At 33.0% G+C, this 13,598-nt stretch overlaps 1 protein-coding gene across 1 annotated transcript in view; it reads left to right on the top strand.

Moving 5' to 3' along the window:
* The first annotated feature begins 1,062 nt into the window (after nucleotides 1-1,062).
* scn5lab (sodium channel, voltage gated, type V-like, alpha b) overlaps nucleotides 1,063-13,598 on the top strand; it is a 201,226-nt gene continuing 188,690 nt past the window's right edge. Inside the window, exon 1 of the mRNA XM_067377647.1 lies at nucleotides 1,063-1,318. The gene's annotated coding sequence lies outside the window, so the exon portion shown is untranslated. The remainder of the gene's footprint in view (nucleotides 1,319-13,598) is intronic.

Below are 13,598 nucleotides of genomic sequence, written 5' to 3'. Positions count from 1 at the left end.
CATGAAAATCTAATTTATGAGATAAAAAAATTTAAATTATGGCAAAAAAGTCATATTGATGACTTACTAAGTCAAAATTTTGACTCTTTTATGCCATGAAAATCTAATTTTTAAGATTAAAAAAATCGAAATTATGGCAAAAAGTCACTATAATGACATACTTAGCCAACATTTTGACTCTTTTATGTAATGAAAATCTAATTTATGAGATTAAAAAATCAATATTATGACAAAAAAGTCATAATAATGACATACTAAATCCTAATTTCGATTTTTAATCTAATAAAAATCTAATCTGACAAAAAAAAAAAAAAAAAGACAAAAGGTGACAAAATGACATACTAAGTCATCATTTTGACTTTTCATGTTATTACAAAAAAACTTCGACTTTTAGGTCATAATTATGATGTTTTTTCTCCTTATGTGGCAGATATGGGAAGTATTGCAGCGCAGTCGAACGCAAAGAACTGCCCGTTTATAGTCAATAAAACTCACATCTCAACACTGAGTATTTCAACTATTAATTCTTTTATTAATCTTATATTCGAAATAAACAGCATGCACAAGATCACTCAGTGGATTTGAGAAACACAAGTGTCCTGCGAGACTCTCTCTGACCAATAGATGGAGATACAAACTCATATTCCACATCATTCACACTCCTCTCAGGTGAGCAAACTTCATTAATAATCACATATTTATTTACATATTCGACAAGTATCTCCATCTCCAGTCCATATGCGTGAGATAAATCATTTAATACACAATGCATGGTGGATGCATTTTCCTACATTTAATACAGAATGCATTCTCGTGCAAATAATTTTTAGCTTTAACACCCAAATCCTGAACTCAACACGCATCTGTTCTTCCCTCCAGCCTACATTACGAAACCCAAAGCAACCCATATGACAAAACATGATGCACTTTATTCACTTTTTGGCCAAACAAACTGTGTAAAGCGGTAGAAGCAGATGGTGTTCGTGGAGGAGGCGGAACATCTGAACATCTGAACTGCTGCTGCTGCTGCTGCTGCTGCTCTCAGATCAGTTCAGACTGTGAAGCACATCAACATACAGGAGAATCAGCTCTGCTTTTCCAACACTTCATGAGCCTCTGTGTGTTCACTGGGAACTGAGGATCAATGGATGAGGTGAAGAGGGAATTTAATGCTCTTTGGATTCACTTCACACTGAACTTGGAACATTAAATGCGCAACTTGATTTTGCATGCTGGGGATTTTCGTCATGGCTTTCCTGTGGCTCTTTCTGTTGATCAGAGGAAATGTGTGAAGACTTTCACAAGCGAAGTTTCACATGTAAGTGGTCGCCTTTTATTATATATATTTTGATACAGACATTTATGCATGAATGCAAAAAAAGTTTTATTATTCATCGATCGCGATTCATTGGATGTCAAGTCAAGTCACCTTTATTTATTGTGTCAAATCAGCTTTAGATGATCAAATTATCTAAATATCAAAGACAACGCGACGCGACAAATCAGATTTTAATGGGAATTAGTTGTTGCGTCTGGTTTTGTTTAATGACAACATTCTGTAAATGTATAGTTTTATTAAAAGTATATTAGGGGAAAAGGTGGATATTTAAGGATGTTTGTGATTTTGTTGATTTCTAATGACGCAATTTAAAGACATTATATTTTAACACAATAGAGCGCTCGTCTTAATCACATCAGATCCGATTTCTGTTCGCTGTCAGCTCGTGTGTGTGTGTGTGTTTACAGGAACATGAACAGGTGTGTGAATGTCGCTTTTTTTTTAGCGTCTCGCGCCTATGCGCGATTCTGTTTTTAAGACTACAGTGAAGTAGTTAAACTAAAAGTAGTAAAAAGTAGTAAGTTCCTAATTTTAATTTAAAAATTAAAATAAAATAATTTAAAATAAAAAAATAACGTTAAGAAGAAAACGCTCCTTGGTGTATTTAAAGGTCAAAAACGCGCCTTTTTCACCAGCGCGCGAAATCTTCGCGCTCTTGTCCAAGGTGCTGAAAACACACTGAGGTAAAAAAATCTCCCACGACACCCATTTATATGTTTAATTCGACTAACAGTACAAGTAAGAGACTAAAACATGAATTCGTGTCGATAAAAAGTGAAATCGTGTCGATGTTGTGCAGTAAAACTAAACAACAACATCGCTGACCACGAAATATTGCTAATCTACAATCGTAATTACATACTTAATGCAATTTAGGTCAAACGAATGATTATTATAAATAATCAAAGGTATATGTTACTGTATGGATCTATTCCCTGATCTACATGAAAAATAGCCTACTAGTGATTTGAACCATACTTTTGAATTAATTTGTTGTAGTTGCTGTGGTAATATAGGCTAACAACTAGAAATATAAACAAACAAGTTTTCTACAACTATAAGTTATATTATACTACAAAACACTACAGTTTACTGTAGTAAAAACTACAGTATTTATTACAGTTGATCAGTTCACTATAGTTAATGCTACAGTAGCATTCATTAACAAAGTGTTGTAAATACTGTAATATATACAGTGTATACTACAATTTACTATAGTATGGTTCAAAAACACTATAAATTACTATAGTAGCCTATTTTTTCACGTGGGTGGGTACAATGAGATGACATTATTCTACTCACCCTTATACCATCGAACATTAAAAGGAAATTTAAGTGTAAAAGCATTAACAAAATTACAAAAGATCATGAATAACCCCTGATTATTTCCGTAGCAATATTAAATATCACTGTAGTAAAAATACTTTAGTGTTTTTGAACCATACTATAGGAAAGTACTTGGACTGATTTGTTGTGGTATTTCTAGTTGCTGTGGTAATATAACAACTAGTAATATAAACAAATTACTTCACCCAATACTGTACTAAGTTTTCTACAACTATACTGCAATACACTACAGTTTACTGTAGTAAAAACTACAGTATTAGTTTATCAGTTAACTATGCGGTAGCATTCATTAACAAAGTGTTGTAAATACTATAATATATACAGTATACTACAATTTACTATAGTATGGTTCAAAAACACTATAAATATACTTACTATAGTATGTCAACATAATGTAATACTTTTTGAATAATGTTATCAAAGTCTTGTGTGTGTGTGTGTGTGTGTGTGTGTGTGTGTTTGTGTGTGTGTGAGCTGGGATGAATAAACAGGAAGTGATCGTAACAGACAGCAATGATGTGATAATTCTCAGTGATATAATAGTTATTTGCATTTATTCAAAGGCCGTGTTGAGAATCATTACTCATGCCACATCACTCTAATTATGACAAACTGGGAGTCATCTGTCATATTGTCGATCGGTGATGTATGATCTCTGGGGATCTTGTTCTGATTGGCTGAGACTGACTGTGATTAAAAACACTATTGCTAATATAATTGATCAGGAACTCTTTAAAGGATTAGTTCACTTTCAAATGAAAATTTCCTGATAATTTACTCACCCCCATGTCATCCAAGATGTTCATGTGTTTATTTATTTAGTCGAAAAGAAATGAAGGTTTTTGATGAAAACATTCCAGGATTTTTCTCCATATAGTGGACTTCAATGGACTCCAAACGGTTGAAGGTCCAAATGCCAAATGTTTCAGTGCAGCTCTACATGATCCCAGATGAGGAATAAGAGTCTTATCTAGAGAAACCATCACTCATTTTCTAAAAAAAATAAAAATAAAAATGTATACATTTTAACCATAAATGCTCATCTTGAACTAGCTCTCTTCTTCTTCTTCTTCTCTATTTGAATTCCAGCAGTGTAGACTCTGCTAAGTGTATTAATGCTCTCCACAGGTCAAAGTTTGAACTAATTGTTATATACTTACTCTAGCATATTGAATATGACAATTTAGTTCAAACTTTGACCTGTGGAGGGCAGTAATACACTTAGCAGTGTCTACACTGCTGGAATTCAAATAGAGAAGAAGAAGAAGAGAGCTAGTTCAAGATGAGCATTTATGGTTAAAATGTATACATTTGTAATTTTTTTTTTTTTAGAAAATGAGCTATGGTTTCTCTAGGTAAGACTCTTATTCCTCGTCTGGGATCGTTTAAAGCTCCTTGAAGCTGCACTGAAACTGTAATTTTGACCTTCAATCGTTTGGGGTCCATTGAAGTCCATTATATGGAGAATAATCCTGGAATTTTTTCATCAAAAACCTTCATTTCTTTTCGACTGAAGAAAGAAAGACTTGGATGACATGGAGGTGAGTAAATTATCAGGAAATTTTAATTTGAAAGTGAACTAATCCTTTAAAGCAAGCAAAACATAGTAGGCTTGTTTAATTGGTCTCGATGTCTTGATTTCGAGAAGCAGTGATCGTGGACGTTGTGTGGCTGTAGCAGCAGCGCTGACCTTGGAATCATTATTTGTTTTGCCACTCATAATTTATTTGTGACAAGTGGCCTATGGCCTCATCTATTCTCATCTAAGCAATCTGAGACAGTTTCTGTCCCCTGTGTAGATGCACACTGTTTCATATTTTGTGTCTTCCATAACCCAGCTTGACTTCAATACGTCCACTTTATTCCACTATTATGAAAACAATGACAAGCAATGTTTCATGTTGACATAATTTGGCCGAGTTACCGAACCTGGATCTCCGAGAGCTCCAGCACACTGGGGGAGAGTTTTTGTCTGTCACTGAGCCAAATTTAACAGGTCTGTCATTAGATCAGCTCAGAGTGAAGCCATTAATGGGACGCATGCTTGAAACTATACATTAGCACCGCTGTTGGTCTACACTGCCACCGCTGCTCGTTTGACCTCATGATAAACAGTTATCAGCTGCTGGGGGTCGGGGAGGTTGTGTAAGCTGTCAGCAGATCTTTCTTCTTCCCCCGGAGCTGAAAATGGATTAGCAGCAGAAGATCCTGTACAGGGGAAATACAGAGCTGGAGCAATTAATGGATAAGTGACAAGATGATGCACTTTACTCCGAGGATAGGACTATGCAACATGGCTAAAAAATATCTATATTTAAACATTTTCAGTCTTTTGAAAAAAAAGAAGAAAAAAATATATAAATACACACATATTCAGCCTTTAAAAAAAAAAAAAAAATATATATATATATATATATATATATATATATATATATTTATAATTTTAATGTAACTAATTTATATTTTAGTTACAAAATACATTTTCATATATATATCTAGAATAAATGTGCATATATAGTTTGTATTTTTTCTAAGCATATGTACATTTTCATTTATATGTTAATATATATATAGCATTTTCAGCCTTTTGAAAAAAATAATAATTTTATTATAGCTTATATATATTTTAATCACACAATTCAAGATATATATATATATATATATATATATATATATATATATATATATATGAAAATTTATTGTGTGTATATATGTGCATATATATAGTTTTATATTCTTTCTATGCATATATATGTAGGAGAAAATAGTACCGTATAAAAATATTTTAAGCAGTTTGATATGTTAACATGGTAACACTTTACATTACATTAAGGTTTCATTTTATTAACATTAGTTAACTATATTAGCCAACATTGAATAAGAATGAACAATACTTGTATTATTATATTATATTATATTTATTAATATTAGTTCATTTTCATTTCAACATTTACTAATACATTTTTAAAATCAAAAGTTGTATTTGTTAATATTAGTTAATGCATTGTGAACAAACAATGAAGAACTGGATTTGTATTAACGAACATTAACAAAGATTAATAAATGTTGTAAAACATGCATTGCTGACTGTTAGTTCATGTTAACACACTAACTAATGAGACATATACACACACACAAACACACACATATTTCTATTTTGTATTTTGAAGTAAACATTCTGATCATTGCTCCCAGTTCAACATGTTCAAAAATCTTGTTAAAATTTAATTTAGTTACAATAAAATCTGGTCATTTGACCTATTTAGAGGGTCAAACAGAACTGTAAACAGACCCTTTTCCTAGTGGTCAAAACACTTGTTGTGTCATTTAGACCATTGTGACCTTTGCCCCTTGGCCGGTCAACAAATGACCCATTAAAGTGACCCGTATTGAAGCTCCAAGGACAGCTGTGCACCTACCGCAGTGTAATTGTTGTGTCATTTGTTTGTGTCATCACAAAACAGACACTTGATGAGTAACCTTGATGCCCACCTTCTCTGAAAATGACCTGCGGTGTCCAGGGATTTGTAACCCGGTTTAAGTTTAGTTGCTGGACTGTTTGTATCCATGCTTACCGAGGGAAAAAACCCACATTAGCGAATGGCCGCCCACTAATCTGGGCTTTGAATGAATCCTCAAGGGAATGTGGACCTGCTGTAAAACCCCTTTCATTGATTAGGTCGTTCCAGTGCTTTGCTGCTCAGGTCAGAATCACACTTCAGACGGATTGAGCTGGATCTAAACAGTCTGCAGAAACTCAGTGAATCTCAGGAAAACTCCTGCTTGTGTCATATTTCACCTCAAAATGCCTTGAGATATACAAAATATATGTCAGGATATATATGCAGCTGTAGTTTGCCTTTTTTTTTTGCCAATATACATATGATGTTGGGCCGAAACCTCTGAAATGTTACTTTTCAGGAAATGGAAAAAACATTGCATTTTTAATAATAATGAAACACCATGTTGTCAAAGTTGATATTGTGGCTTTTTATATGGTCAGACATTTGGCATGTGTCATTATATTATTAAAATTTTACCAAAATCAAGCTCAAATCGAGGTTTTTGACCAGAGAATTTCATACTTACGTGTTTTATCCGTCATTAGAACGGCCACAGCTGAGGCAGTAAGTGCATCACATTACATTTTCATTAACTCACAGGTTATTAAGTTTACTGTAGCTATATGGGGGCGCTCAATTTCATCTGTCATTTGGGCAAAATCTCACGAAGTGCTTCGCGCAAGCTATTTAAGACAGTATTGGCCGTGACTCGACTAAGACACTCTTCTCTCCTCCTCAAATACATAAAACATCAGCCTTTATATATAAACAGTGTTTCTTGAGTAAAGAAAACACTGTACTTATTCAAAGAACCAGTTCTTTATTTACCATTGCATTGCAAACAAGCAGAGACGTTCAAAACTGCATTTGGAACTTCAGTCACAATAGAGGTGGGTGGGGTTATGAGGTTTGATTGACAGTTTGAGAAGCCAAAGGAGTTTTTTAGATATCTTTAACTGGTTAAATATTTGCAAAACCCACAGACAGATGCAAAGGGTGACCAATGGTTTCCACCTGACAGTATATATTATATATACTAGACTATATATATTCTGAAATAATACATTCTTATCATTGCTCCCAGTTTAAAATGTTCAAAAATCTTGTTAAAACTAAACCTAGTTACAATAAAATCTAGTCACTTGACCTGTTTAGTCAGTCAAACAGTTCAGAACTGTAAACAGACCCTTTTACAAGAGGTCAAAGCACTTGTGTCATTCAGGCAATTGTGACCCTTGACCCATTAAAGCTATAAGGGCAGCTGTACTTACTGCAGCACAATTGTTGTGTCATTTGAAATAATGCTAACACTTTATTTTACAGTGTCATTGTTACACGTTACGTGTAGTTACTAACTATAAATTATGCATAATTACATGCAACTAACCCTAAACCTAATCCTAAACCTACTATAGGATGATACTATAGATGAACTGCAGTACTTAAATGTATAATTATATTGTAAGGACACCTTAAAATAAAGTGTAACCGAAATAATTTGTAGTTTGATGAAGCATTAAATAAAGCCTGCTTTAGGATTTTTGACATGACATTATTTTCATGACAATAGTCCCATAATTATGGATTTTTAAAAAAATCTTAATACATTACATTAGTTTACATTGGTTAATGCATTAATATGAACAGTGTGCAATGCATTTATTTTTTGTTAACACTAGTCTATAAAAATACAACTGTCAGCTCAGGTTCATTTAATAATATTAACAGACACAACTTTTGATTTGTATAATGTATTAGTAAATGTGAAAATTAACATGAACTAAGTATGATAGCTTATAGAGTAAACTAATGAAACTTATTGTAAAGATATATAATGCTGAGCTTATTTGAATTTATTCTGAATTTTAGGATGAGTAATGAGTACATTTTAGGATTAAATGTGCTATTAAACCCCTTCTTATTTTCTGATTTTGGGGTGAAATATGAAATCTTCATTGATAGAAAGTATCTCCATCAAAACGACACTTGAGCTGCTGGTTTAACTTGTCCTTGAACCAGCATTTCTTAGCGGTGAACTCGAGGAAAAAGGTTCACGCTGCTCTTTGGCATAAAAGATTTGCAGCTTTGCTCCAGATAAATCACCGTTACAAGGTTGTAATTTGGGGGTTTCTGCGTGTCAGGTGTCAGATGTCTTATCATGGCTGGTGTCACACCAAACTGAGGTGAAACGGCGTACTGTACGCTGAACCCCGGTCCGTCTTTAATAGGCTCTTCCTGCGCTGTCTTTGGAGAAAATGCAGCGAGCCATTAGCGTAATGCACAGACTGCATAATGCGATCATCTGTGTAACTGGAACTTAACCCATGTGTGATTCATGTTTCATAAAGCGAGAACCCGGCTGCTGTTTAATGTGTATAGTCATGAAGTGGGCGACAGGACATATGCGGCGCAGGCCCTCAGTCCCGTTCCAGTGATTTCAGAATGAAAATCTGAAACTCTAATGACTATTTGTGGCAGATATACCATCACAGATGACCCCATGCGGGTCAGATTCACAGAATCTGTCATGACGATGCAGGACCAGTCAGAATTTTTCCCGTGTGACATTATTTTCATGACTGTAATGCAAGAATCTCATTAAAAAACTAATTCTCTTTACTGTGATGCAGAAAAATAATGGTGCATCACTTAAATTGTGTCAGTAATGATTTAAATTAATAATCAAGGCGATTGTATACTGGTTTAACCAAAAATAATCATTGTATTACAGAATCTCTTAAATTGTATTAATACGCTCTAAAAATGCTGGGTTAAAAACAACCCAAACTGGGTTAAAAATGGACAAACCCAGCAGTTGGGTTAAATGTTTGCTCAACATGCTGGGTAGTTTTATTTAACTCAACTATTGATGAAAAATGACTATATGTCTGGCTTAAAATGAACCCAAAATAGGTTGGAAATTAAATCACATAATTACTAGAGGCAACAATAATAATCAAAAGGTTAACATTTGTTAATAAGCAATTTAAGAAATATTTATTGTTTAATTATTATTCATTAAACATATTAATAAATGTTCATTTCCAACCTATTTTGGGTTCATTTTAAGCAAGTAATTTTAAACAATAGTTGAGTTAAATAAAACTAACCCAAAACTAACTTAACCCAACTGCTGGGGTTGTCCATATTTAACCCAACTTGGGTTGTTTTTAACCCAGCATTTTTTAGAAATAGTAATAATTTCTAGTTAATTATATAAAAATGTATTATGGCAATATTGTTATATTGCCTTGATTTAATACTGGTTTAACCAAAGATTGTCATTCACTCTAAAAAATGCTGGGTCAAAAACAACCCAAGTTGGGTTGAAAATGGACAAACCCAGCAATTGGGTTAAATGTTTGCCCTACATGCTGGGCAGTTTTATTTAACCCAAATATTGTTTAAAAAATACTGTATGGCTGCTTTAAAATGATTAATGTTTATTAATATGTTTAATAAATGGACATTTATTAATATGTTTAATTAATAACAATAAACATAACAAATGTTCACCTTTTGATTATTATTGTTGCCTCTAGTGATTATGTGTCTGATTTCCAACCTATTTTGGGTTCATTTTAATCCAGACATACAGTAATTTTTAAACAATAGTTGAGTTAAATAAAACTACCCAGCATGTTAGGCAAACATTTAACCCAACCGCTGGGTTAAAACAACCCAATCACTGGGTTTGTCCATTTTCAACCCAACTTGGGTTGTTTTTGACCCAGCATTTTTTAGAGTGTTGTTTTACAGAATCTCTTAAATTGTGGTAATAATATTTTCTTAACTTATTTTGGCAATACTTTCTGTTTCCAGTTTTAATCCATAAAAATATATTAAAAAATCTTTGAGAAGCAGCATTAAGAATGAACATTAAAGAAAATTTTAGACACAAAAATGTGCTTAATTGTGATAAAAAAATAAAAAAGTAACATCACAATATTCCTCATTTAAATAATTCCCGCCCAAGGCATATATGCAAAATAAAGGGGCGGGGCTTGGTTGAGTTAGTTAGTAGTGTGTTATGGTAAGGGGTGGGGCATTTCCCAAACACCAATCACAACACACTGCTCCATTCGACCAATCAGAGCACATTGTGCTTTTCAGAAGGAGGGGCTTCATAGAGACAGGAACTAAACAGAGCGTTACTGATAGACTGGGAAGAGAGGAGCTGCAACAATGAGGAAAATAATCTACATTCAATCTAGTAGAGACAAAAACAACATCAAGACTTTGTAAAAGGGCCTCTTTAATGCAAAATATAATATTTTTGTGTCAAAATGTGACCTTCACTTATGCATGTGTACAGGACTTACTTTGAAAGCATCTGATTGTCACACTTGTATCATTTAAAGTAACATTTTTTAAATGGCAGTATCATCATTATCATCATAATCACAGAGACACAAAAGTTACAGAATGGAGAATTTCTGTGAATTTGGAAGAACCCTTTATGCACTGACCTCCGCAGATTGGTTTCGGATGATCTTTTGTGTCGAGCTATTATTGGCAAACATTTCAGATGCATTCAGAATCACACACACATTGATTCTGGCAAGCGTCGGGTGCGATGTTGGCCAAAGCTCAAAGGAAAACCCAACCATCATACTTTTAGTTCTGTTACAATCCAATAGCATGTTACTGCTGTCCCATTTTAAACAAAGCTTGAGGGCTTTAGCCTGGCAGACACTGATACCAACTTTGACAAAAATAGTGCAATGATGTACGCACACGTGTTTGTGTTTGTCCGTTCGTATGTTTGCGTGAGCAGGAGAAAGAAGCAATAAGGAAGAGTCTGTTTGCACGGTGTTCATTCATACAGAGTCATTAAAAGCAATAGGATTCATTTAGTATGTTTTCAAAGCTCTCTTTGTTTAGTAGTTGTTCTTAGAAATCTATGCATTGAGCACGTCAGGTCTTTTCAGACTGGTGCAAATAAAACAGACAGACAGGTGGAGGGACAGAGCATCCCATTTCTTTACTCAACCAATGAGAATAATTACAGTGCTGTTTGGTTCACGGGATGCAGAAAGTGACATGGTGTTGAAGGCAAAGCTCAAATAAGATTAATCTAAGTGGGTCGCGGCAGTCCGACGCTCTCCCTGTGCTGAAGCCGGACTTGGGAAAACAAGAAAATCAATCCAAAAATGATTAAAGTGATAATTTCAGGATGAAGCTATGAAAATTGGGATTGATGGTCAGGACGGTTTTTATTACACGTGTGCCTGCTTGCTTTGGTAGAACGGTAAGAATATCCTCATGTTAATATCATTCCGTTTGACTGATAATGTGATTTTTAGTTAGTAAATGACAAATAAACTTGGTAAATTGTCTCAGGAGTTCACACAAGCCACATTTTTCTTTAGCCTCCAGAGCCGGAGGAAATCACACAGGCCATTACGGTGATTCACAGGCCATCATTTAATGAAGACAATAACAAATAGCCGTACAAGTGAGTTGTATTCTTCTTTATCACATTACAGGAAGATAATGCCCTCAGGAAAAGGGGAATAGAGTAGCTGCAGTCGAGCGCATGTGTGGCTGTGAAAGTTAAAGAGATAGTTCATCCACAAATGAAACTTCTGTCGTCGTTTACTCACCCTCATGTTGTTCCAGACTCAGATGACTTACTTCCTTCTGTGGAGCAAAAACAGAAATAGAGCACAATACCCAGAATGTATAAAAGTGCATACATAAAATTATTTGGGGATGTTCAAACAACACTATCTGGCTTTAAGAATCATTATTAGATATACTATATATATATGCTATATAAGATATAATATATAAGAAGATTATATATACACAGTCTATATATATAATGACTCATATATGTACCGTATATATATATATATATATATATATAGTCTTATATAGTATATACGTCTATAGTTGATATATTCTCTTATATATATAAATACTTATATATATAGTCTTCTTATACAGTACATCTAATATAGTATGGTATGTAAGTCTATAGTATATATAATCTTCTCTTATACATTATACATATATATATATATATATGTATAATGTATAAGAGAAGATTATATATACTATAGACTTACATACCATACTATATACTATATACTATATAGTCTTCCTATATAGTATATCTTATATAGTATAGTATATAAGTCTATAGTATATATATTCTTCTCTTATGTATAATATACAGTTTATTGTATGTATAGCTATATAATGACTCATATATATATATATATATATATATATATATATAAACACACATATATACACTTATATAGTCTTCTTATATAGTATATCTTATATAGTATGGTATATAAGTCTATAGTATATATAATCTTCTGTCATACATTATACATATATATAGTCTTATATAGTATAGTATATAAGTCTATAGGATATATATTCTCTTATGTATAATATACAGTATATAGTATGTATATCTATATAATGACTCATATAAACACACATATATACACTTATATATAATATATAATCTTCTCATATGTATAGTCATATAGTATTTCTATATATATAGTATTTACTGTATATACAGTATTTAGTATGTATATATAATGACTTATATACATTACATATATTTAGTCTTATATAATATATATTATATATTGTATATAGGTCTATAGTATATACAGTCTTCTCTTATATATTATATAAATGTGTATATAATATATACACAATAACTTATACTGTATATAAGAGTAATTATATATAGATGTTTCTTGAGCAGCAAATCAGCATATTATAGTGATTTCTGAAGGATCATGTGACACTGAAGACTGGAGTAATGATGCTGAAAATTCAGCTTTGATCACAGGAATAAATTACACTTTACTATTTATTCAGCTATTTTAAATTGTAAAAATATTTCAACATTTTTACTGTATTTTTGATCAAATAAATAAATAATTAAATAATCTTACCGACCCCGTGAACTGTAGTGTGAACTGTACCGAACTCGTGAACTGTAGTGTTATATATACCCAAGAACCAATTTTAATTCTGAACATGATATTCATGAGGGTGGCAAAGGAGAGCTAGAAATAAAGTAAAACTGCAAAAACATGTGCCACATATGAGCCTTAGAGAGAGACAAACAGAAGAACCTGAAAGTGCTGTGACCTCTTTGGAGTGAAATTGAATGTGTGGCAGTGCAATGAGACACTTAATGAGAATAAGAACGAGTGAGCTGATCTTAAAGGAGAACAGCGTGAAAACAGCAGCGGATGAGGCAGCAGCTCAGTTCAGATACTAAGCACTGTTCGTTTGGATTAATCAAATGTCACTATTGCACTATTGATCATTAATTACATTTTTTTTTTTTTATGTACAGGCATGTA

This window comes from Chanodichthys erythropterus, chromosome 23, assembly GCF_024489055.1.
Source record: "Chanodichthys erythropterus isolate Z2021 chromosome 23, ASM2448905v1, whole genome shotgun sequence".
Lineage (NCBI taxonomy): Eukaryota > Metazoa > Chordata > Actinopteri > Cypriniformes > Xenocyprididae > Chanodichthys > Chanodichthys erythropterus.
Note: the sequence above shows the minus strand (reverse complement) of the source record. Positions and strands in the feature narration are given on the sequence as shown.